This window comes from Panthera leo, chromosome D2 (assembly GCF_018350215.1).
Source record: "Panthera leo isolate Ple1 chromosome D2, P.leo_Ple1_pat1.1, whole genome shotgun sequence".
NCBI classification, from domain to species: domain Eukaryota; kingdom Metazoa; phylum Chordata; class Mammalia; order Carnivora; family Felidae; genus Panthera; species Panthera leo.
Genome location: NC_056689.1, coordinates 42,712,461 through 42,738,160, shown reverse-complemented (window position 1 = coordinate 42,738,160; position 25,700 = coordinate 42,712,461). Strand labels below are relative to the sequence as shown.

The window sequence follows — 25,700 nt, the reverse complement described above, 5'->3', positions numbered from 1 at the left end:
CATTTTGATTTTTTCCTCTTGAGAGTAAATACCAAAGAAATGGAACCAAGACAGTTCTCCTTAGGTCAATAGATTTGCACATCATGAATAATTGCTAAACCCCAGCAAATGTGGTTGGGGGATGTGCCTGTCAGCCATCACATTGCTTAAGGTCTGGGATGATGATTCTAATGGCAACAAAATAAATGTGAAACAGTCAATGCAAATTGATCCACAAGCTAATGAGGAAAAGCAGAGCTGGATAGACTTTTACCTTCTAAGTAAGCTGGGGAAACATCAGAGTTTATAGGAAGATGTATGGTATTGGTCAAGGATCTTGGTTGCGTTAAATGGAAAGCAATTGTAATTACCTTAAGCAAAACAGAAAACTTAGACATAACAGATGGCTAGGGGATAAGAGTTGAGAAAAGGCAGAAACCACAAAATGCAGAGACCTAAAGAGCAGAATGCATCAGTTAGACTCTTATTTAAATGCTACACAAATTGCCTGGCTTTTTGAAGTGAAAACAACTTTGTTGGCAACATCTTGAGGAGTCCCAAAATTTACTGAAAGCCTGGAGAATCTGGCTCAGAAAATGGTCAGAGTCCAGGAGAAGAGGTAACACCAGACATGTGAACTCTTCCCACAGGATGAGTCTGAAGATACTGCATCTGCCTCAGAAGCTAAACGCTGCGTGCCTAAGTGTTGCACCAGCCCCAAGTGACAACAACCCAAAGCTGCCCTGGCACCATCACTTCTGCCCCTGGAAAATGGCCATGGCTGTCACCACTACAGACAACCAGTGAATTCTCTACTGGCCCAGGTCTTAGCATCACTAGCTTCAGAATCTCATGGGGCGCCTGGGTGGCTCAGTTGGTTAGGCGTCCAACTTCGGCTCAGGTCATGATCTCGCGGTCTGTGAGTTCGAGCCCCGCATCGGGCTCTGTGCTGACAGCTCAGAGCCTGGAGCCTGTTTCAGATTCTGTGTCTCCCTCTCTCTCTGACCCTTCCCCATTCATGCTCTGTCTCAATAAATAAACATTAAAAATTAAAAAAAAAAAAAAAAAAGAATCTCAGGTAAGTCCATCTCATTGGCCACGTCCTGTGTCTAGCTCCTGGCTTCTGGCAGGACTTGACACTTCATATTTGGCTCTTTAGCTTCCATTATGGTAGACTGACTCAGCATCCCCGACAAGACTATGTACACTGGACAGTGAAGGAAATGACAAATGACCACTCCATCAACACCCTAACTCGAATGTTCTGGGAAGGACATCATTGCCACTCCTGCTGAACACCAATATTGTCCCCCTTGGACACCACTGCTACTGCCCCTGCATCTAAAAACCATTTGGAACCAAGTCCTGTCTGCCAGAGGAAGAGACAGAGGGAGCATCAGACCTTCAGGCTTCCAAATAAAAAGGCAAGCAATAAATAGGGTCACATTGAAAAGAGAATATAGCACCTAAAATTCAGGAAGGGATTTATTTTTATGTTTTAGGAAAATATTTTTTAAACCACATGCTTTGGTTTTTCATTTAGGTAAAACATGGAGTCTATCAACCAAAAGATAAAGAGAGCAGGGACCTGGTTAAGGAAATAATACAAAAAGGATTAATAAGCAGTAGTTGAATTTAATGTTGTTTTAGAGGTTGCTGAAGAGCAGCCAGTGAAGAGGAGGAAAGGCTTGAAAATCTTTCCCTTAGTGCACAGAAGAGCAAAGAAATAAAAAGCTGAAGTCTACAGGTGCTCTTGAAATGAAGAGCCACAGAAATATGAACAATGCACATGAAAGGGAACATAAGACATTGAAAATAATCATCACAGATATACTAAAAGAAAACTTCTCTTAAGAGAGAGAACAGATTAAAGCTGTTCTCAAAGAAGCAAATATAATTAATAAAAAGGAACAACACGTAAATAGGTGATGGGGATTAAGGAGGGCACTTGTCGTGATGAGCACAGAGTGATGTATGGAAATGTTGAATCACTATATCATACACCTGACACTAATATAGCACTGTATATTAACTAACTGGAATTAAAATAAAAACTAGAGGCACCTGGGTAGCTAAGTCAGTTAAGTGTCTGACTCTTGATTTCAGTTCAGGTCATGATCCCACAGTTCATGAGATCAAGCCCCACATCAGCCTCTGTGCTTACAGCCTGCTTGGGATTCTCTCTCTCCCTCTCTCTCTCTCTCTGCCCCTGCTCCATGAGCTTGCTCTCTCTCTCTCTCTCTCTCTCTCAAAATAAATAAGTGAATAATAAATAAAAACTTTTCTAAAAAGGAAAAACACATACATATATCCCAATGACTTTCAAAATTACAAGAATAAAGAAAAATCCCTATGAACATGAAGACAGGGAAAAACTGATGGCACAAGAAAATAGAATAAAATATCAAACTAGATTCAGACTTTTCCTTTCAATCACACTGGATGACTTCCCTATCCTTGGCAGAACATTTGCTTTAGATGTACTGGAGCCCATCTAAATAAAATTCACGTTAGAGGAGGGGCCAAGATGATGGGACAGCATTCAAGTTTTTTGGCATCTCTCATCCCTGAAATGCACCATCTTGCACACCTAGAAAACTGATTTGAGTATTAACACAACAATCTACACAACCCGAACTACAGAACGTGGCAGGTATGTGGCATGCAGAGGTGAACTGGGGGAGAGAGAAGCCACAGAGGCTAGAGTACTGTTTTTGCTTGTAGAGAGAGGATGGAGACAGGGGGAGAGTGTGGAAAGCATCCCCCCACCTCGAAAGCAGCTGGAGAGAAAAGAAAGAGTACAAAAGGGACTGAACAAAAAAGGGAAAAGGAGAAAGGAGAGGGTTTAAATTCCCTTAAGACTCTATAAACAGGGGGAGCACAGAGTCTGAAACTCTGTACCTAGATAACCTGGTGTTGCTCTGGTGGGAAGGGCAAATCCTCAGGAGCAGAAACGAGGTCCAAGGGGTCCGAGGGCCACATGGGGAGAGGCAGTTCCCTTGCTGAGAGGACATTTGGTAGAGGCTGTGCAGCCACCCTACAGGAAAAAGTCCCAGCAGACCCTGGAGAACAACCACATTCATTGGTGCTAGAACAAAGATGTTAATGGGGAAGGCTGGTGCCAGATGTGTTGTGATTTTTCCATAATCCCTGAAACACTGCTGCTACACAATCGCGTGAACTTTTTCTGGGGTGGGCTGGCACCCAGCTGCAGTCTCTGGGCATCAGCAGCAACAGGGTCCCACAAACATTCCTGGGGATGGGCAGGCACTCAGCCACTACTTGGTGAGACCCTCCCAAGGGTCAGAACAGGTCAAAGCTGCAGTCCCTAAGAAGTCAGAGGTTGGGAAACACAGCTGCATCTGAGACAGAACTCAGGAGGGAGGTGCCACCTGGCAGGCTGACAGCTTGGTCACAGACAGTGTAAAAGGGGGAATGGACAGAAGCCAGAGACAAAGGAGGGGTGCTCGCTCAGGAAGAGCACAGAGTTCTGATACTAGAGACTGGGAAGCTGGGTGATACCATTTTCACCCCTCCTGAGCATGTGCATACACCCCTACATGCACCACTAAAATCCACCCCAGTAGCTAAGTAGCACCATCTAGCAGAGAACAGAGCCATTACACTAAGCCCACCCAACTGGGCCAACCGTGCTGTTCAGTAACACCACAAGTCTCTCCGCCTACTTAGTTTACTATAAAGTGCTTCATAGTTTGACTTCCAGGAGAAACTGATGTAATTTCAATCGTATTTCAGTCTGTTTGCTGGTCCATCTATTCACTTTTTTTTCTTAACTCTTGAATACAGAAAGAGAAAAAAATTATTTTTATTTTTCATTTTTATTAAAAATATTTTCTTTAATTTTTTCTACTATATTTTTTGCTTTTTTGTAAATTATTTAAATTCTATTTTCCTTCTATCATTTCATTTTATTCTGTCTTATTATATTCATTTTTCAAGTTTTCAAACATTCTCCTTTTCTGGTTCTTTCCTTTTTTTTTTCTTTTTGCCTTTTTTTTCATTTCTTATATTTCCCTTTTTTCTCTAATCTATCAAGCTCCTTTCAACAATCAGACCAAAACACACCTAGGATCCAGCATCTTTTATTGGATTTTTTGTGTTCTTTTTTAATTTTTTAATTTTAATTTTTTTTACCCTATTAATTCATTTTCTTCCTTCAAAATGACAAAACGAAGGAATTCACCCCAGAAGGAAGAACAAGAAGAAATGACAGCCAGAGACTTAATCAACACAGACACAAGCAAGATGTCTGAAACAGAATTTAGAATCACGATAATAAGAATACTAGCTGGGGTAGAAAATAGATTAGAGTCCCTTTTTTAGAAGTAAAAGCTAGTCAGGATGAAATAAAAATGCTATAACTGAGCTGCAATCTCGAATGGATGTCATGATGGCAAGGATGGATGAATCCTTGCGAATCAGTGATATAGAGGACAAATTTAAGGCAAACAATAAAGCAGAAAAAAGAGGGGAACTAAGGCAAAAGAGCATGATTTAAGAATTAGAGAAATCAGGGGCACCTGGGTGGCTCAGTCGGTTAAGTATCCAACTTCGGCTCAGGTCATGATCTCGCAGTTTGTGAGTTCAAGCCCCGCATCGGGCTCTGTGCTGACAGCTTGGAGCCTGGAACCTGCTTCAGATTCTGTGTCTCCATCTGTCTCTGCCCCTCCCCTGCTCACACTCTGTCTCTCTCTGTCTCTCAAAAATAAATAAATGTAAAAAAAAAATTTTTTTTAAAGAATTAGAGAAATCAGTGACTCATTAAAAAGGAACAACATCACAATCATAGGAGTCCCAAAAGATGAAGAGAGAGAAAAAGGGGTAGAAGGTTTATGTGAGCAAATCATAGCGGGAAAGTTTCCTAACCTGGGGAAAGACACAGACATCAAAACCCAGGAAGCACAGAGGACTCCCAGTAGATTCAACAAAAACTGACCATCAACAAGGCATATCATAGTCATATTCACAAAATACTCAGGCAAGCAAAGTATTATGAAAGCAGCAAAGGAAAAATAGTTCTTAACCTACAAGGGAAGACAGATCAGGTTCACAGCAGACCTATCCACAAAAACTTGGCAGGCCAGAAAGGAGTGGCAGTATATATTCAATGTGCTGAATAAGAACAATATGCAGCCAAGAATTCTTCATCCAGCAAGGCTGTCATTCAAAATAGCAGGAGAGGTAAAATGTTTCCCAGACAAACAAAAATTAAAGGAGTTTGTGACCACTAAACCATCCATGCAAGAAATTTTAAGGGGGACTCTCTGAGAGAGAAAAGACAAAAAAAAAAAAAAAAGACCAAAAGCAACAAAGACTAGAAAGGACCAGAGAACAACCACCAGAAACTCCGACTCTACAGGCAACATAATGGCAATAAATTCATATCTTTCAGTACTCATTCTAAATGTCAATGGATTAAATATTCCAATCAAAAGACATAGAGTAACAGAATGGATAAGAAAACAAGATCCATCTATATGCTGCTTACAAGAGACCCACTTTAGATCTAAAGACACCTTCAGATTGAAAGTAAGGGGATGGAGAACCATCTATCATGCTAATGGTCAACAAAAGAAAGCCAGAAGAGCCATAATTATACCAGACAATCTAGATTTTAAAATAAAGACTGTATCAAGAGATGAAGAAGGGCATAATATCATAAATAAGGGGTCTATCCACCAAGAAGATCTAACAATTGTACACATTTATGTTCCAAATATGGAAGAACCCAAATACATAAATCAATTAATCACAAACATAAAGAAACTCATTGATAATAATACAATAATAGTAGGGGACTTCAACACCCCACTTACAACAATGGACATATCATCTAAACAGAAACTCAACAAGGAAACAATGGCTCTGAATGGCACACTGGACTAGATGGATTTAACAGATATATTCAGAACATTTCATCCTAAAGCAGTGGAATATACATTCTTCTCCAATGCACATGGAACAGTGTCCAGAACAGACCACATATAGGGACACAAGTACAAAAAGATTGAGATCATACTGTGTATATTTTCAGACCACAACGCTATGAAACTCAAAATCAAACACAAGAAAAAACTCGGAAAGTAACAAATACTTGGAGACTGAAGAACATCCTACTAAAGAATGAATGGGCTAACCAAGAAGTTAAAAAGGAAATTAAAAGGTACGTGGAAGCCAATGAAATGCTAACACCACAGCCCAATATCTCTGGGACACAGCAAAGGTGGTCATAAGAGGAAAGTATATAGCAACTCAGGCCTTCCTAAAGAAGGAAGACATGTCTCAGATACACAACCTACCTCACACCTTAAAGAGCTTGAAAAACAATAGCAAATAAAACCCAAAACCAGCAGAGGACAGGAAATAATAAAGATTAGAGCAGAAATCAATGCTATCAAAACCAAAACCAAAACAAAAACAGTAGAACAGATCAATGAAACCAGAAGCTGGTTCTTTGAAAGAATTAACAAAATTGATAAGCCCCTAGCCAGTTTGACCAAAAAGAAAAAGGCAAGGACCCAAATAAATAAAACCAAGAAGGAAAGAGGACAGATCACAACCAACACAGGAGAAATACAAACAATAATAACAGAATATTATAATCAGTTATACACCAATAAAATGGGCAATCTGGAAGATATGGACAAATTTCTAGAAACATATAAAGTACCAAAACTGAAACCAGAAGAAATAGAAAATTTGAACAACCTATAACCACAAAAGAAATCGAATTAGTAATCAAAAATCTCCCCCAAAAAACAGAGTCCAGCGCCAGATGACTTTCCACAGGAATTTTACCAAACATTTAAAAAAGAGTTAATACGTAGTCTCTTGAAGCTGTTCCAAAAAAATAGAAATGGAAGGAAAACTTCCAAACTCTTTCTTTTTTTTTTTTTTTTTTTTTAATTTTTTTTTTTTCAACGTTTTTTATTTATTTTTGGGACAGAGAGAGACAGAGCATGAACGGGGGAGGGGCAGAGAGAGAGGGAGACACAGAATCGGAAACAGGCTCCAGGCTCCGAGCCATCAGCCCAGAGCCTGACGCGGGGCTCGAACTCACGGACCGCGAGATCGTGACCTGGCTGAAGTCGGACGCTTAACCGACTGCGCCACCCAGGCGCCCCCCAAACTCTTTCTATGAAGCTTCTATGATACTGTAAAAAGGAGAATTACAGACCAATTTCTCTGATGATCACGGACGCAAAAATCCTCAACAAGATACTAGCCAACTGGATCCAACAATACATTAAAAATTATTCACCATGACCAAGTGGGATTTATACGTGGGATGCAGGGCTGGTTAAATATCCACAAAATAGGGGCGCCTGGGTGGCTCAGTCGGTTAAGCGACCAACTTCAGCTCAGGTCATGATCTCCCGCTCTGTGAGTTCCAGCCCCGCGTCGGGCTCTGTGCTGACAGCTCAGAGCCTGGAGCCTGCTTCAGATCCTGTGTCTCCCTCTCTCTGGCCCTCCCCCGTTCATGCTCTGTCTCTATGTCTCAAAAATAAATAAACGTTAAAAAAATTTAAAAAAAAATATCCACAAAATAATCAAAGTGATACATCACATCAATAAAAGAAAGGACAAGAACCATAGGATCCTCTCAATAGATGCAGAGAAAGCATTTGACAAAATACAGCATCCTTTCTTGCTAAAAACCCTCAAGAAAGTAGGGATAGAAGGATCATACCTCGAGATCAGAAAAGCCATAATTGTAAGACTCAATGGTAATATCACCCTCAATGGGGAAAACCTGAGAGCCTTTCCCCTAAGATCAGGAACAAGACAGGGATATCTACTCTCCCCACTGTTAGCCAACATAGTATTGGAAGTCTTAGCCTCAGCAATCATACAACACAAAGGAATAAAAGTCAGGAGGAGGTCAACCTTTCACTCTTTGAAGATGACATGATACTCTATATGGAAAACCCAAAAGCTTCCACAAAAAAACTGCTAGAATTGATTCATGAATTCAGCAAAGTTGCAGGATATAAAATCAATGCACAGAAATCAGTTGCATTCCTATACACCAACAATGAAGAAACAGAAAGAGAAATCAAGGAATCGATCCCATTTACAATTGCACCAAAAACCATAAAATACCTAGGAATAAATCTCACCAAAGAGGTGAAAAATCTATACACTGAAAACTATAGAAAGCTTATGAAAGAAATTGAAGAAGACACAAAAAAATGGAAAAAGATTCCATGCTCCTCAATAGGAAGAACAAATACTGTTAAAATGTCAATACTACCCAAAGCAATCTACACATTCAATGTGGTCTCTATCAAAATAACAGCAGCATTCTTCACAGAGCTAGAACAAACAATCCTAAAATGTGTATGGAACCAGAAAAGACACTGAATAGCCAAAGCAATCCTGAAGAAGAAAACCAAAGCTGGAGGCATCACAATCCTGGACTTCAAGCTGTATTACAAAGCTGTAATCATCAAGACAGTATGGTACTGGCACAAAAACAGACACTCAAATCAATGGAACAGAATAGAGAACCCAGAAATGGACCCATAAACATATGACCAACTAATCTTTGACAAAACAGAAAAGAATATCCAATGGAATAAATATAGTTTCTTCAGTAAACGGTGCTGGGAAAACTGGGTAGTGACATGCAGAAGAATGAACCTGGATCACTTTCTTACACCATACACAAAAATAAAACTCAAAATGAATAAAAGACCTAAAGGTAAGACAGGAAGTCATTAAAATCCTGGAAAAGAAATCAGGCAAAAGCCTCTTTGACCTTGGCCACAGCAACTTCTTACTCAACATGTCTCCAGAGTCAAAGGACACAAAAGCAAAAATGAACTATTGGGACCTCATCAAAATAAAAGGCTTCTGCACAGTGAAGGAAGCAATCAGCAAAACTAAAAGGCAACTGACAAAATTGGAGAAGATACTTGCAAATGACATATCAGATAAAGGGTTAGTATCCAGAATCTATAAAGAACTTCTCAAACTCAATACTGAAAAAAACAAATAATCCAGTGAAGAAATGGGCAAAAGACATGAATAGACACTTCTCCAAAGAAGACATCCAGATGGCCACTCGACACATGAAAAAATGCTCAACATCACCCATCATCAGGGAAATACAAATCAAAACCACAATGAGATACCACCTCACACCTGTCAGAATGGCTAACATTAACAACTCAGGCAATGACAGATGTTGGTGAGGATGTGGAGAGAGAGGATCTCCCTTGCACTGCTGGTGGGAATGCAAACTGATGCAGATACTCTGGAAAACAGTATGGAGGTTCCTCAAAAAATTAAAAATAGAACTACCCTATGACCCGGCAATTGCGCTACTGGGTATTTATCCAAGGGATACAGGTGTGTTGTTTTGAAGGAGCACATGCACCCCAATGTTTATAGCAGCACTACCGACAATAGCCAAAGTATGGAAAGAGCCCAAATGTCCATCAACAGATGAATGGATAAAGAAGATGTATATGTATATATATATATATATATATAGAGAGAGAGAGAGAGAGAGAGAGAGAGAGAGAGAGAGTATTACTCAGCAATCAAAAAGAATGAAATATTGCCATTTGCAACTGTGTGGATAGAACTAGAGGGTATCACGCTGAGCAAAATTAGTCAGTCAGAGAAAGACAAATATATGACTTCACGCATATGATGACTTTAAGATACAAAACAGATGAACATAAGGGAATGGAAGCAAAAATAATATAAAAACATGGAGGGGGACAAAACATAAGAAACTCTTAAGTATAGAGAACAAGTAGAGAGTTGCTGGAGGGGTTGTGGGGCGGGATGAGTTAAATGGGTAATGGGCATTAAGGAATCTACTCCTGAAATCATTGTTGCATTATATGATAACTAACTTGGATATAAATTTAAAAATAAATAAATTATTTAAAAAATCACACTAATAAATTTAAAACTAGATAAACTAAAATATAAAATATTGGTAGTGAGCAATGAAATTCCATAATCATAGCTTTGCATAAATACTTGTTGTAAATATGGTTAAAAGAATAAAATGAGGGGCGTCTGGCTGCCTCAGTCAGTAAAGAATATGACCCTTGACCTGGGGTCATGAGTTCCGAGCCCCACATTGGGTGTAAAGATTACTTAAATAAGTAAATAAATTTTTTAAATGAATAAAATGAAGATCAGAATTTATTCTAAAAAAAAGATAAAAATTAACAAAACTAATAATGATAATCTTTTTTAAAATGTTTATTCATTTTTGAGAGAGAGAGACAGACAGAGTGAGCAGGCGAGGGGCTAAAAGAGAGGGAGACAGAATCTGAAACAGGCTCCAGGCTCCGAGCTGTCAGCACAGAGCCCAATGCAGGGCTCAAACTCACAACTGTGAGATCATGAGCAGAGCTTTACCAACTGAACCACTCAGACTCCCCTAATAATGACGTATTTTTAATTAAATGTAGTTATTCATAGAATTTAAACCATGTTGTATGAATCATTATAAGAGAAAGAAAATTTTAAATAAAACAGTACACATAGGATCGGAAGGATTGGAAATAGGAGTGTTAAAATCAAAAACAAGCTGAGACCAACCTTGAAAATTCCTTGAGCAGATAAAACCAGTTTGGTCGGGTAAACAAAGCTGAAGTCAGCTTATTTTGTTAAGACTAACTTGACCCGGGTCACTTCTTGCTTTTGCTTCTAGAAATCATAAGCAAAACTTGAACTGCTTCCCAAGGTTATATGAAGGAACCACTGACCAATTCCCTATCATTTAAAGAAATTCCAATATTCTAACCAATCACCATGAAGAATAGTCACTGCTTTCTCGCTACATACGCTTCTTTATAACAATGCACCCCTGAGCCTCGCTTCATATTTTGGTTTAAGTGCTTCCATTCTGCCAACTGTCTTGTTGGGTGAGCACAATACACTTTTACTAATTACTGCTTTGGTGATTCATCTGTTTCACTTCTGTTATTTCTGAACTTTTGACATTCCACAGGATCAGAAGTGAGATCCAAAGAAACCCGCCAATGACTCAGGCTGGTGAGTAAGCAGGTGCTGGTACTTGTTTAAAGAAAGTAATTTAAATAAATGTAAGTAAGATAAAAGTTTACACGAAGTCCATGGATATTCATTGAATTTCTAAATCATCTCCAAACAAAATAAACATTAAATGCTAAGCATAAGTTTATCTACTTTGGGCTTTTTAATTTTTTACAGAGACAAAAGGTATTTGAGTATTGATAAACATGTTCTGTGCCACACTGAAATACTTACTACAAGGAAGAAAATACTTCTAGGAATTATGAAATATATTTAAAATTGCTAATCTACTACAGGATACTAAATATGATAGTTCACTATTGCCTAATTCCTAGTTTTCACTGGAAAGCAAAGATTACCAATAGTAAAAATTTATAACTGATATGTAAAAATAAAACTACTAGGTCTAAAAAAAAGGGTTAAAAAATGACTCTGTATGAAAACTAAGTAAGGAAAATAGAATATGGTGTGGGAGGAGGGGGGTTGGGTAAGGAAAGATATAAATGATTGTTTGAAATTAAGAAAGGAAAAAGGACAAAACCTAAATGGATATAGGAAGTTGTAAAAGGTTTATGGAAAATGAATCTTCTGAAAGGAATTTTATGCGTGGTGAAGCTAAGTTGGAATGGATTTATTTTTTAAAAAGAGACAACTTTAATATCAAAAGTATACTGATGCAGTGTTAGAACTTGGTTTTCTCTCTGTTAAAAGGATGTGTGTTTTAGTTTTTTAGATTGGTGGTTTGCTTTTTATAAGGAATTATAAACAAAGTTTCTTTACCTATAATGTAATCTGCCTAGGAAATAAAGATTCTGTGTCTTATGAAATTATTTCCTGTGCTTTACATTGTCTCTTTCTTTTTTATTTTTTTTTAATTTTTTTTCTTTAACGTTTATTTATTTTTGAGACAGAGAGAGACAAGGCATGAACGGGGGAGGGGGAGAGAGAAAGGGAGACACAGAATGGGAAGCAGGCTCCAGGCTCTGAGCCATCAGCCCAGAGCCCGACGCGGGGCTCGAACTCACTGACCGCGAGATCGTGACCTGAGCCGAAGTCGGACGCTCAACCGACTGAGCCACCCAGGCGCCCCTACATTGTCTCTTTCAAGTCTTTGGTTACTTCAAAAAATAACGGAGTCATCTCTATTAGAGCCAAGGTTTTACTTGCCTTTGAAGTCTTTTAATTGTCACTTTGGTTGAATGGATAACTAAGTCAATTGCATCTTGGTTTGGATCTTTAACCATGGCTATTTTTAAGGTTTTTGTCATTCACAATTATTTTTTACTCTCAATTCTTCTCTAACAGCATTCTGATCAATTACAAACAAAAGTGTTTTATCCTCAAAGAGATTCACAGAAAGGACCCTAACAAGTAATTTAAAATGCAGGTCTCTGGTGACTTTAAGACTATAACATTAAACTGAGTAAGAACTTTAAAACTTCAATGGAAAACTGATTGATTCATAAAGCTGCTAACCCAAGATGAAGCAAAACAATAATTAAGTGTGTAACACTGAATGAACTGATGAAGATGATTATAATTTTTATTACTTCATTTAAAACAATTGCCAGTTCTCTGTGATGAGAACCTTTCCACAGATATGTACTGAGCTCCATGAGGATAAGAAACTCTGAAGGAGGGGAAAACAAGCAAACAAAACAAACAAAACAAAACAAAAAACACACACACACAAAAAACTATTGCTAATTCTTTGTTTTGTTTTCCAGATATAAAGAATTATTTTTTTCATCTATTTTAATCAATAACTTAGAACAATTTGACGGTACGTATTTGCAACAAAGGTTGAAACATTTATCTTTTGCTCCCTATCTGACCCCTGCAGAATTTGGAAACTCTTACTGAATACTCTTGTTTTTCATGACAATGTATTAATTTGCATAAGTTCAGTAAGAATCTTTTCTCCTTGTAAAGGGACCAACTGGGTAAATCCTAGGCTTGGCTTCCTACCTTCAAGAGGGTTTTGAAAGTCCAATCTGAAATTCCTTATGAAAAAGTCCCAGCAAAACAGATATACTTGTTTTTAATATCTTAGTGTTTATTTATTTTTGAGAGAGAGAGCGCAAGCGGAGGAGGGGCAGAGAGAGGAGGGAGACACAGAATCTGAAGCAGGCTCCAGGCTCTGAGCTGTCAGCACAGAGCCCCATGCAAGGCTTAAACTCATGAACTGTGAAATCTTAACCTGAGCTGAAGTCGGACGCTTAACCAACTAAGCCACCCAGGCGCCCCAAAGCAGATTTAAAACAGCCTATACTTAACCAACTAAGCCACCCAGGCGCCCCAAAGCAGATTTAAAACAGCCTATATGGTCAATCACTATTTCTTTTCATAGAAATGGGGATGATTATAAAGAGAAAAATTACGTTTCAGTCATGTACCTTTGTAGATACCAGATTCCTGTGTTGTTAATTGTCTTTGAGATTTTGTTTTCCACCTATAAACTGGACTAGATCCTGAATTCTTCAAAGTTTTCTCTAACATTTGGCTAGAACTCTCCAAACTAACATTTTCCATTTTCTCTCACTCTTTTGGCTTGCAATCACTATACAACTAAAACTGCCCTTTTCTGGAAGCCATGCAACTAAAGCTGGATAACTTGATATACACTTCAAAGAAATCAGCACAACAGCTCATGTGTGGACAATCTCCATGCCTACTGCTATGCAGCCACTCAGAGCTCACCAGAGACATTCACACTGCAAACCAGGAATGTGTCAGATTGCCGCTGCCTGCCTTCACTCCATCTAAAGATGCTTAGAACCCGACATCTAGAAATCTTCTCAACTGGCTGCTCTCCAAACTCAGAAACTGAATTTATAATTTGCTTAAACTATTAACCTTTGTTTTTCTTCTGTTTCCATAGAAATGCCTCTCATTAAATTACCTGATTGCTCACATCAGAATGAGACCTAAAGCAGGTGAAAATTCACCTGCAACACTGCCTCCTGAAATAAAACATCCTCATATTCATCCTGTCCTAAGTAATCATGAGGATATGTGTTTGCCGAGACATCGTGTTATGCCTATAACCCATTTGAGTTATTTAACTGGTTAAATCTCGGTGTCTACGGTCTCAGCTCTGGGGAATTTCTCAATCTGTGGCTATTGTTCTCCCTATAGTCATCATATTAATCTCACTAGCGTATCGTATACTCTCTCAGGTTTTAAACGCCTGTCAGTCCCCACTCACATGCCACATGGTATTCACAAAGGATTAGGCAACTGGATGGAATCAACAATAACTACACAAATGATGAAGACGGTGACTACATGGCCCTCTGGCCTGACTACTCAACAAATGGAAACAGCAGATATATGATTCTTTGGCCTGATTACATCAACAGTGGTAAGGAGAATAACATAATACCAGTTGGTCATACTCTCAACCTGCTGAGAGAATGACCAAAAGGGAGGGAATTCTCGAAACGAAAACCAAACTAGAGACGAGCCTTGAAAATTCCCTGAGCAGACAAAACCAGGTTAGTCATACAAACAGAGCTGAAGTCAGCTTATTTTGCAAGACTAACTTGACCTAGGTCATTGCTTGCTTTTGCTTCCGGAAATCATAAGCAAAACTTGATCTGTCCCCCAAGGTTGATATGAAGTAACCACTGACCAATTATTTATCACTTAAGAAAATTCTAATATTACAACCCTTGTGAAGAATAAACAGTCAGTGCTTTCTCACCAAATAAGCTTCTTATAACAATATACCCCTGAGCCCCACTTCATGTTTTGGTTTGAGTACTCCTGGTCTGCAAACTGTCTTTTTGCGGCGTGCACAATAAACTTTTACCAATTACTACTTCAATGATCAACTGGTTTTACTTCTGTATTTTTGACGGGAGCTGATATTAAATGTTGGGGTTTGGGAGTGAATGGTCAAGAAAGAATTCTTTAGGCATCTTTGGTGCAAAAAGGGTGATTTTATTAAAGCACAGAGATAGGACCTGTGGACAGAAAGAGCTGCACTGAGGTTGTGAGGAGTGGCTGATCATATACTTTTTTTTTTTTTTTAATTTTTTTTTAATGTTTAGTTTTGAGACAGAGAGAGACAAAGCATGAACGGGGGAGGGTCAGAGAGAGGGAGACACAGAATCTGAAACAGGCTCCAGGCTCTGAGCTGTCAGCACAGAGCCCAACGCGGGGCTCGAACTCATGGACCGCGAGATCATGACCTGAGCCGAAGTCGGCCGCCTAACCGACTGAGCCACCCAGGCGCCCCTGATCATATACTTTTAAATTGGGAGGGGGTTAGGGATAGCATAAGTTCCTAAGGAATTTGGAAGCAAGATTTCCAGGACATTGAGGGGCTAGCTGTTGTTAGGATAAGGTCATTTACTACTGTGTAGTAAAACCTTAGTCATGAGACCCTTCAGGTGTACATCAATGGGCCATATGCTTAGAGGATGATTGCTAACATATACCTTGGGGGGTAGAGATAAAGAAAGTTTTCAAAGGGATTTTTTTGTATATTAAAGAAGACTTACAGGATCCTGGAGGTTATGATAAGGTCAAGCTAAGGTTGCTTTTTGCCCTTAGCAAAGTATTAATATCAAAGCAGTTGAGTTCCTGGAAGAAGGTCACTCTGTCTGTCTCAAGGACTTATCAATGGGCTGTAAATTGTAGGGAAGTTTAAAATTTTTCTTTCGTCTTTGTTCTCCACATCAGAGATATGAGTAAGTTTTTGGCAAAACAAAAAACAAGATGAAGAAATGAGATTAAAATGGCAGTTTGACAATAACTGTAAATCAGTTAAATACCCTTGTAAAACAAAACGACTACCTAACTCATATCAAAATGAAAGTGCACCTACACCCTATCTTCGAAAATCTAAAACAAAGTAACACAGAAAGTTTAATTGTGAAAGACTGAACAAAGGTAAACCAGACAACAAAAGTAGAGCCACAGTGCTCATATCAGACAATGTAAATTTCAAACCAACAAAAAAGTGTTAAACTGAACAAATAGGATTGTATTACTTTTGGTGAAGGTACATCCTATAATGACATTCTGATATAAAAAGACAAACAGTTTATATGCCAGGTAACACAGAATTAAATATAAAGAAGTAAAATCTGTTGGAAATAAAAGATGTCAAAAAAAAAACCCAAAACAAAAAACACTGTATTACATTATATTAGGTCCTATATGACTTAGAGTCTCTAGAAGACAAAATAGAAATGAAACAAATATGGCTTAAAGTAGTGGTTTTCAAACTGTCTCCACAGTGTGTATGGTCAGGGACAATAAAAGATATTGAAAAGGCAGTTTGGACCATCCATCCTGCATCTACCAGCATTCCACAAGACCTTGCATTTGAAAAACATAGCCTTGAGAAGGCAATGGGGTCGAACATGTTTCGTTGTTTTTAAAAATCACCATGACACTGATTCAAAAGTCAGGTTCTAAATTCAGTGTATGTAAGTATTTAATTTTAATGGCTTCCATGGTCAAAATGCTACTTACAAAAGCCCACAGAACTACATCAAAGAATTAAACCAAACGTTGCCCTCACTCTTTGAATCTATTATGCAAAGGGGTATGTTTTTTTTCGCTAAAATTCTGTTAGTAAATTTCCATTATCTCAGCTGTCAATCAGTTATTCATGTCAAATATTTGGAAGGTGCAGTTTGTTTTATTTTAACCAAGTAAACTCAAAAACAACAAAATTCTTTGAATGATTTTTAAAGCAAGTTAGATTTTTTTTGAATTCTGAGGTTTCTGGGTATGCATATTTGAGAAGTATTACATGTGACACATATTGTCTTCAGCTACAAAATCACATAAGGATGAAACATTCCAGACACCTGCTTTCAAAATGCTCTTTCCTTAGCACACGTTTCTGTCAAAAACCTGTTTCTCAACTTGTTAAAACATCACCTCAACCTTGAATGGACACATTAAATGGGTTAGTTTCTTCAAAAATGTCTGCCTGGTCACCAGAGGGAAAACAAATCATCAAATTTTAGAATGCTTATCTTTCTGCATGAGAAAAAATGTGTTTCACTCTATCTTTAAATTTGATGAAACTTTGACACATTTTACCATGAGATAACCACCTCTCCTCTGTGAGGGACAAATAATACCCATGGTCACGGCCCTTCTCTTCTGAGTATGTTATAAAGATTCTCCCACTTTTGTTGTAAGCTGTATCAAAAACACCTCTGGCTTCAGTTTGGTGTATTTCCTGATCCATGATGGAGACAATGGATAAATTTCACGAAGGATGCAATCCGTGACTCACCCTAGGACCTGTTTTATTCCAGTAGAATCAGCCATTCCATCTGTAACTACACACACTCTGCTTTCCATTCCTCTCCACCATAAAACAGTGGGGTTTTAAAAATTGTTATTAAAGAAGTAATGTACTGTTGAAAAACTCTTTTCTAGCACACTTAAAGAATGTACTAGACTGGCTCACCGTACATGCACAATGTGCTTTGTGCATTTAGTTACTGAAAGATCATCTTGGAGACATTCTCAACCAAGACATCTGTACTTTCATCCAACTGTATTTATAAAACCTCCCATACCGAACAATTGGTGCTAAACCTTGTTTTTTCAGATGTATAACAATGGATTTACCTGTTTTTAAACATGTTTTGCTAATAAAGGAAAATACTTTTACATTGTTGTGATGTGGTTTCCTGGGTATAATCTCAGTGGCTTTTACCCAGAAAGGAAGAACAAGTGTATACCCTGTGACGTGTGGCTTCTTGTCTCTCAAACAGAAATCTCAAAACAGATTTGACGTGTTTTAATACATTTGGATTGAATATCGTATAACTTAAATATGGCTTAAAAATACAGACACTTGTTTTCAGGCTCTGAATGCTTAGTTTTAAATGCCTTGCTACTGGGAGGGCTTCACATGACTTGTAGATAGCATTTCACAGTCTAGTATATATTTAGACTTCTTGCAAGATCTGATTACATCATGGTTGCTTTGACCTCTTGGTGTGACTGATGAAGACTTATAGTAGGAGTAAAAGAAATGTTGCTCAACCACTTTGGAAGTTTGGTTCATTTTTTGCTCTTGTTTACTTGTATTAGTGTTACTTTGCAAGAAACATTATAATCCACTTTCCATTTGGGGGGGGCGGAGAATTAGTTTTGTTGAAACTAGAAAATTATCTTTAAACCTACCTAGCTGGAAACAGGTAAATTGTAATGCATTACAATATGCTAAAAGCTAATAAAAACAGGTTGAAGATGCCATCAATGCTCCTGTTTGGAAATGTCCACAGATATTTTAGGAAAACTTACTTATAACACATGGCAGGTAACTTTCTGGCATCAATTATCTATGGCCCAAATAAAACTATGTAACAAAACCCTAATGACATACAACAACAAACACTTTTTCACTCAGAGATCTGAGAGCCTCAGCTGATTTGCTGCTGGGCTCACTACTTCATGCCTCTGAGATCAGCTATGGCTCAGCTAGGGGGTTCTGCTGATCTTGGCTGGGCTTGCTCTAGTGTCTGAAGGTTGGCTGACTGTCAGCTGGTCTAGGGTGGCTGGGATTGCTGGAACAGCTTGGATCTTTTCCACTTCTCATCTTCCAGCAGGTATGCTAACGGTCATGCCCAGAGAGCAAGAGTGAGCAAATCCAGTCCTAAAAGATTCTGCTTACATTATGCTTGCTTCCATCCCATTGGGTAAAGCAAGTCATATGGCTGAGCTCAGAATCAGAGTGGAAGAGTACCAGCGGTGTGGATGTAGGGAGGGGTGAAGAGTTGGACTATTCTTATAATCAATCTACCACAATCAGAGTGGCCATATCAAGAGTACAGTAAACATTAATAAAACTTAATTTGTTTTATTAAAATAAAAACAAATAAATGTTTTATTATTTACTTTCTAAAACCTGCATATACTCTGAAATATGTACAAACCACTTCTGATATTATTGGTTCTCAAGGGCCTAAATAATTTAATGATTTACTAGCTACATTGATTTATTTTTTTCCCTACTGACAATCCTTCATACTTTTAAGACCACAAATGAAATTTCAATAAATGCTAAAGAATAAAAATTTATAGACCACATACCCTAGCCACAAAAGAAGGAACTGAAAATTAATAGTATTCCTTTTAAAAACAAAAAGATGGGGCGCCTGGGTGGCTCAGTCGGTTAAGCCTCTGACTTCAGCTCGGGTCACGATCTCGCGGTCCGAGAGTTCAAGCCCCGCATCGGGCTCTGGGCTGATGGCTTGGAGTCTGAAGCCTGCTTCCGATTCTGTGTCTCCCTCTCTCTCTGCCCCTCCCCTGTTCATGCTCTGTCTCTCTCTGTCTCAAAAATAAATAAAACGTTAAAAAAATTTTTTTTAAATAAAAACAAAAAGAAAGGGGTGCTTGGGTGGCTCAGTCAGTTAAGCAGCCAACTCTTGATTTCAGCTCAGGTCATGATCTCTCAGCCTGTGAGTTCAAACCCGCATCAGGCTCACTGCTCACAGTGCCGAGCCTCCTTCGGATCCTCTATCCCCTCTCTCTGCTCCTGCCCCACTTCTGCGTGCATGTTCTCTCTCTCTCTCTCTGTCTCTCAAAAATAAATGTTAAAAATGTTTGAAAAAAAACCAAAAAATAAAAAGAAACAAAAGACTTGATCATTTTAAAAAGAACTTTTTGAAATAATTATATGGGGTCAAAAAGAAAATCAAAATCCCCAGTATAAGCTATTTTTTTAAAACAATACAATGGAGAATATTACTACACATACATACACAAGGAATGTGGTCAAATCTATCATTCAAATTTACTGCTTTATAAAAGAAGGGATAGGGGCACCTGGGTGGCTCAGTAAGTTAGGTGGCCAGATCATGATCTCATGGTTCCTGGGTTGGGGCCCCATGTTGAGCTCTATGCTGACAGTGTGGAGCCTGCTTGGGATTCTCTCTCTCCCTCTCCTTCTGTCTCTCTTTTTCAAAATAAATACTATATATATATATATATATATATATATATATATATATATATATACATATATATATATATATATACATACATATATATATATGTATATATATGTATGTATATATATATATACTTTTAAATATACATACATATATATATATATATGTATATATATATATATTTTTAAAGTCCACATACATGGATTTAAAATCTTAAAGGAATGGGACACTTTAATAAACAGATACAAATTATCAAAACTAACCCAAAATTATATGAGAACTTTGAAAATTTTCAGACAGGAAAAAATTTGAAAACATCAAAGAATTGTCAAAGAATTAAGTCCAAAACAGATCATGGCACAGATAATTTTCCAAGTGAGTTCCTTCAAATCTCTTAAGAGATACTTCAACTACTTTCTAAATGCCTGGAAAAAGAGCACAAAGTAAAGGAAAAGCATAAATCAATTACAAATATAAATGCAGGGGCACCTGAGTGGCTCAGTTGGTTGAGCATCAGACTTCAGCTCAAGTCACGGTCTCATGGTTCATGGGTTCCATCCCCACATCAGGCTCAATGCTGTCCATGTGGAGCCTGCTTTGGATCCTCTGTTCCCCTCTCTGCTCTCTCTCTCTCTCTCAAAAATAATCTTTATATATTATATTATATTATATTATATTATATTATATTATATTATACTATATTATATATATATTATATAATATATATATATTTAAGGGCACCTGGGTGGCTTAGTTGGTTAAACACCTGACTTCGGCTCAGATTGTGATCTCGAGGTTCAAGAGTTCGAGCCCCTCAATGGCTCTGGGTTGACAGCTCACAGCCTGGAGCCTGCTTTGGATCCTGTGTCTCCCACTCTCTCTGCCCCTCCCCCATTCATGCTCTGTCTCTCTCTTTCTCTCTCAAAAATAAACTTAAAAAAAATTGTTTAATATATATTGAAATGCAATTATCTGTGAAATTAAATCCACAAAATATTCAAATAAATATACAACATAACTATGTAAAGAAGCATCCATGAAGACAAGGAATGTTTAATATTTGGAAACTTATTAAAATACTGTGGCACATTAATAAGTTATTTTCTAAAATCTACATTATTACCTAGACAGAAGTAGGAAAAGTGTTGATTAAATTAATATCTTGTTTATGCTGCGGGTGCGGTGTGGATACCCTCTTAGTAAAATCAAAAATTAGAGCATATTTCTTTAATGTGTCAAAAATGATAATAAGTATGTTAAGTCAACACCAGGCACTGTTCCTTATGATTCAATTTATTTTATTTTATTTTTTAAATTTTTTTACTGTTTATTTATTTTTGAGACAGAGAGAGACAGAGCGTGAGTGAGGAGGGGCAGACAGCGAGGGAGACACAGAATCCGAAGTAGGCTCCAGGGCTCAAACCCATGAATCCCGAGATCATGACCTAAGCCGAAGTCGGACACAACCAACTGAGCCACTCAGGCGCCCCTCTTTATGAGTCAATTTAAAAGAATTTCCATTAGATTCAGTAGCAAGAAAAGAATGTTTGCCATGATCACCATTATTTTGCCACTGTTTAGGAATTTGTATTCAGCAGTATAAGAAAAAGGAAAAAATAAAATAAAAATAAATATAATAAGTAAAAACAAAAATAAAATAAAGCATCATTGATAAATATATAAACATATACATAATTTTTATTATTTTCAAAGATCAACAAAAACCTATTAGAACCAATAAGAGAGCTCAGTAAGACAGATTATTACAAACAAATATGCATAAGCCATTAGGTTTTTAACCAGGGGAAAACACCTAATAATTTAATGTGGAAAAAAAATTCTTTCATAATCATAACAAACAGTGTAAAACACTTGATATTTGATTAACCAAATATGGAGAAATTTATAAATATATTTGTAAAAATAAAAGAAAGCTATATCATAAACATACATGAAGAATTAAAAGTAAAATTGCAAGATTTTTTTAAAATGTACTATTATTACTATTATTTTTAGTAATCTCTACACCCAAGGTGGGGCTTGAACTCATTCCTCAGATCAAGAGTCACGTGTTCTTCTAACCGAGCCAGCCAGGAGCCCCAAAGGGCAAAATTATTTTTAATTTTAATGGGATGCTAATCAAAATTGCAACGAAGCTTTTTAGTATCTCGCCAAAATAAATATATTTTATTATATTAAAGAAAGAAACATTTCTTAAAGAAGAGAGGTATGTATTTCCACTCACAAAACTGTGGCACTAGTGAAGAATTAAGTTATTAATGAGGGGAAAAACTGACAAACTCAGAAAATGACCCAAATGTTTATAAATACTGTTTATATAAGAGGGGGATTTGGAACCAGACAGCCAGCACAAAGCAAGAGTTCTATTTCATAAATAATGAGAAAATTATTTAAACATTTAAAAGTAATAAATTAGATTCCTCATAAATAAATTAGACTCCTACCTCATACCACACACTAAAATAAATTCCAAACAATTAATCAGCTAAATCTAAAAAATTAAATCATTGAAGAAAATAGAAGTGAATAGTTATCTGATGTTAGAATAAGGAAGGTCTTTGTAATCATAAGAGCAAATGAAGTAACAATGAATGGAAAGTCTGATTGATTTTACCACATAGGAGTTTTAAACATCTGTACATCTAAAAATACCATGAACAAAATTAAAAGACCTCTAACAAAATAGGAAAGATATGGGTAACCTACACTACACACTAGATCAAGAGTTAGTACGTTTCATATATAACAGAGTGAGAGAGAGCTCCCATAGGTCGGCAAATGCTCCAATAGACAAATGCGGAAAGAACCTAAGTCAATTCATAAAATAAGAAAAGCAGTGGAAAATACAGTTAGTCCCTCCCTTATCCATAGAGATATATTCGAAGACCCCCAATGGATACCCAAATTCACAGATGGTTCCCTACACATAGGTATCTATGATAAAGTTCAATTTATAAATGAGGCACAGTAAGATACTAACACAACGACCAACAATAAAATAGAAAAGTTTTAACAATATACTATAAAAAAAGTTACGTGAACGTGGTCTGTCTCCTCTCTCTCTCAAAATATCTTACCGTACTGTACTCACCCTTCCTGTGACGATGTGAAATGATAAAATGCCTACATGACAAGATGAAGTGAGCTGAATGACATGGGTCTGTGACGTAGTGTTAAGATACTACTGACCTTCTGGCGATGTGATTGATTCATCAGGAGGATCAACTTGCAGACTGCGGTTGACCGAGCGTAACTGAAACTGAGGAGAGCGAAACCACAGATGAAGGGGCTACTGAAAACAGTAGATAAAACAGTCGACCTCCTGTGAATTCAAAGAAATGTAACATAACACAATGATGAGATGATATCGTTCACATAGTAAATCGGCAATGTTGCTTCGTTTGCTTTTGCCTTGTGCTGGGTTGTTTTGTACCTAGGTCAGTGAAGTGCAGCAGAATGGCCCTCAGTCTCTGATGAGAATGCAAATTGGTTCTGTGGTTCCAGAAGTCCATTTGGAATCACAGATCCAGGGTCTTTCATTAGGGCATGCTTTTTCAGAAATAACTCTAAGGAAATTAGAGATGCACACAGAGATATTTGTACAACGATGTTCATCATGGCGATATTTATCATTCAAAAAATAATTAGCAGCAACCTAAATACCCAACAATAGGGGAATGTAGCAATAAGAGATAGGCTAAATAATCTGTGGCACATCTACATAGCAAAGTAGCTATTAAAATCATGAATGGAAGATTATTTAATGAGGTAAGAAATTCTTCATAATACAGTATTAAATAAATGAAGACAACCCATGCATGCAGTATGATCACTAATTAGTTTATGAGAGAGAGACTTAGAAAATGAAAGAATATGCTATAATTTTAGTTTTGATGATAGTTTTCTGCATTTCTAGTTGTTACAATGAACTTCTATTACATTTACAAATCAGAGGGGAAATAATAAATTTTCTAAATTTACTCATTCAACACTTTTAAAAGCACAATGTTCTGCAAGGTTAGCATCTTAGCAACTCTCCTAAATAATCCATTGTTCCTTCAGATAGATTGAAGTCATCTGTCTGGAATTCTGAAAGCTGACAACAGCCATTTCAGACCTTCCAGTGTTCTTTCTTTCAGATGTAATAGACAGAGATCATCATGTACAATAATGGCAGGAAAAAAAGTATACAATGGAAGTTTGGATTCACGTTTTGAAAAAGAATATGTAATGAATAGAGTCAAGTGGCAAAGAAAAAAAACACACCATTAAAAAATCTCTTAATCTCACACTGCCAACAGGCCCATCATATTGGAGTTAAGAATTCTTTTTAAATCTGTTTGGCAGAGATTTAATGCGACATACAGAGATAGAGTGAACAGGCAGCCATCGATCCCCAGAGGGATCTCTCAGTCCGAGACGGCCACCAGGAGACAGGGTCATTAGGTGTGGGGAGCTGCTCCGCTCATCCAGCTTCCAATTTTAGATTCCATCTCCAGGCTGGGGGTCAGTCAGTTCTCAGAGCAGCAAAGCCCCAGTTATTGGGAAACTCTTTGTCCAGAATCCCCGAGGGAGAACCGCTCTGAGCCCAATATAGGGAAAGGAAGACACGTGGAGGGGAAGATGAAGTCAGATGGGTGGAAGGTGAAATCCAAGACAGATAAAGGGACTCTGAGACCCACACCAAGGTAAGAGTAAGAGGCTGAGGATCGTGCCTTGGGTGTGTCCACAATGACGGGGAAGGCTTGCTCTCATTATCTCATTAAACCTCCTACCTGCTCTGAGTGGTCAAGAGATGAGACAGAGTTGAAGGCACTTACTCTACGCCACAAACCAGGAACCAGGGAGCAGGAGTTGAATGCAAATCTGTTCCACTGCCTCTCCCGCCCGGCTTATTTCTGCCTCAGTCTCAGTGGTGACAGCCTAAGTGATGCTTGGCAGTGAGAGTCCATACAGGCACTGTACCACCACCCCACCCCACCCCTTCACAGGGCCAAGCACGCTCATGGAACAGCACTTTCACCTTTTGTCTTTTTTCTCCTCTTCCATCTCGACTCTGCTTTACTGCAAGAGTCTCGTGTCTCTGGCTTGCCTTTTCACATCGCCCTTGTGTGGACAGCCACCCACTTCACCATTTTCTCTGCATAACCCACTCTTTCTCCAGGCTGTGTAACTCCTCCCATTGAGCCAGATCTGCTGACCCTGAGGGTCTAGACCCTTGCCCCTGACCTCTCCTTTTTGTTCTCCACGTACCCCAACAAAGTTATGAGCTGTAAAATATATAGAAGTTCTCGTAACACAGAACATTTCAAGGAAAAGATTAAAAGACCTAACCTCTCTCCCAGGAATGAACTACATATACAATTTACCAAATGAAGGAGACTAATAATGAATACAGCTATAGAAATAGAGACCATCCAAAACAAGGAGAGCTCCCGAGATCAAATAAATTTGGCAAACAGAACATACTCTCTCTTGTTCACAGTGCATAAGAGCCTTAGGCTTTGAATGGTCTTTCCATTAAAGGGCCATTTTTTTAACCCAAATTTCTTTGAACACAGAAACCTTTCATAGGACACATGTTAACATTTCATTGACCACTAGTTACATGGTAATAAATTACAGACACAGTTTGAGAAAGGCTGATACTTGCTGATGTGCTTAATGGTATCAATCACAGTAGGCCAGGAGAAGCTGAGCAACGCTCCTGTTCCACTC

General features: G+C 37.9%; 1 long non-coding RNA gene across 1 annotated transcript; it reads left to right on the top strand.

The window, feature by feature from the left end:
• The first annotated feature begins 10,816 nt into the window (after nucleotides 1-10,816).
• LOC122202077 lies at nucleotides 10,817-14,013 on the top strand. The gene is made up of 4 exons (XR_006194448.1): nucleotides 10,817-10,895; nucleotides 10,982-11,025; nucleotides 12,753-12,808; nucleotides 13,617-14,013. It is a non-coding gene; the product is annotated as an uncharacterized LOC122202077 (long non-coding RNA).
• The last annotated feature ends 11,687 nt before the right edge of the window (nucleotides 14,014-25,700 follow it).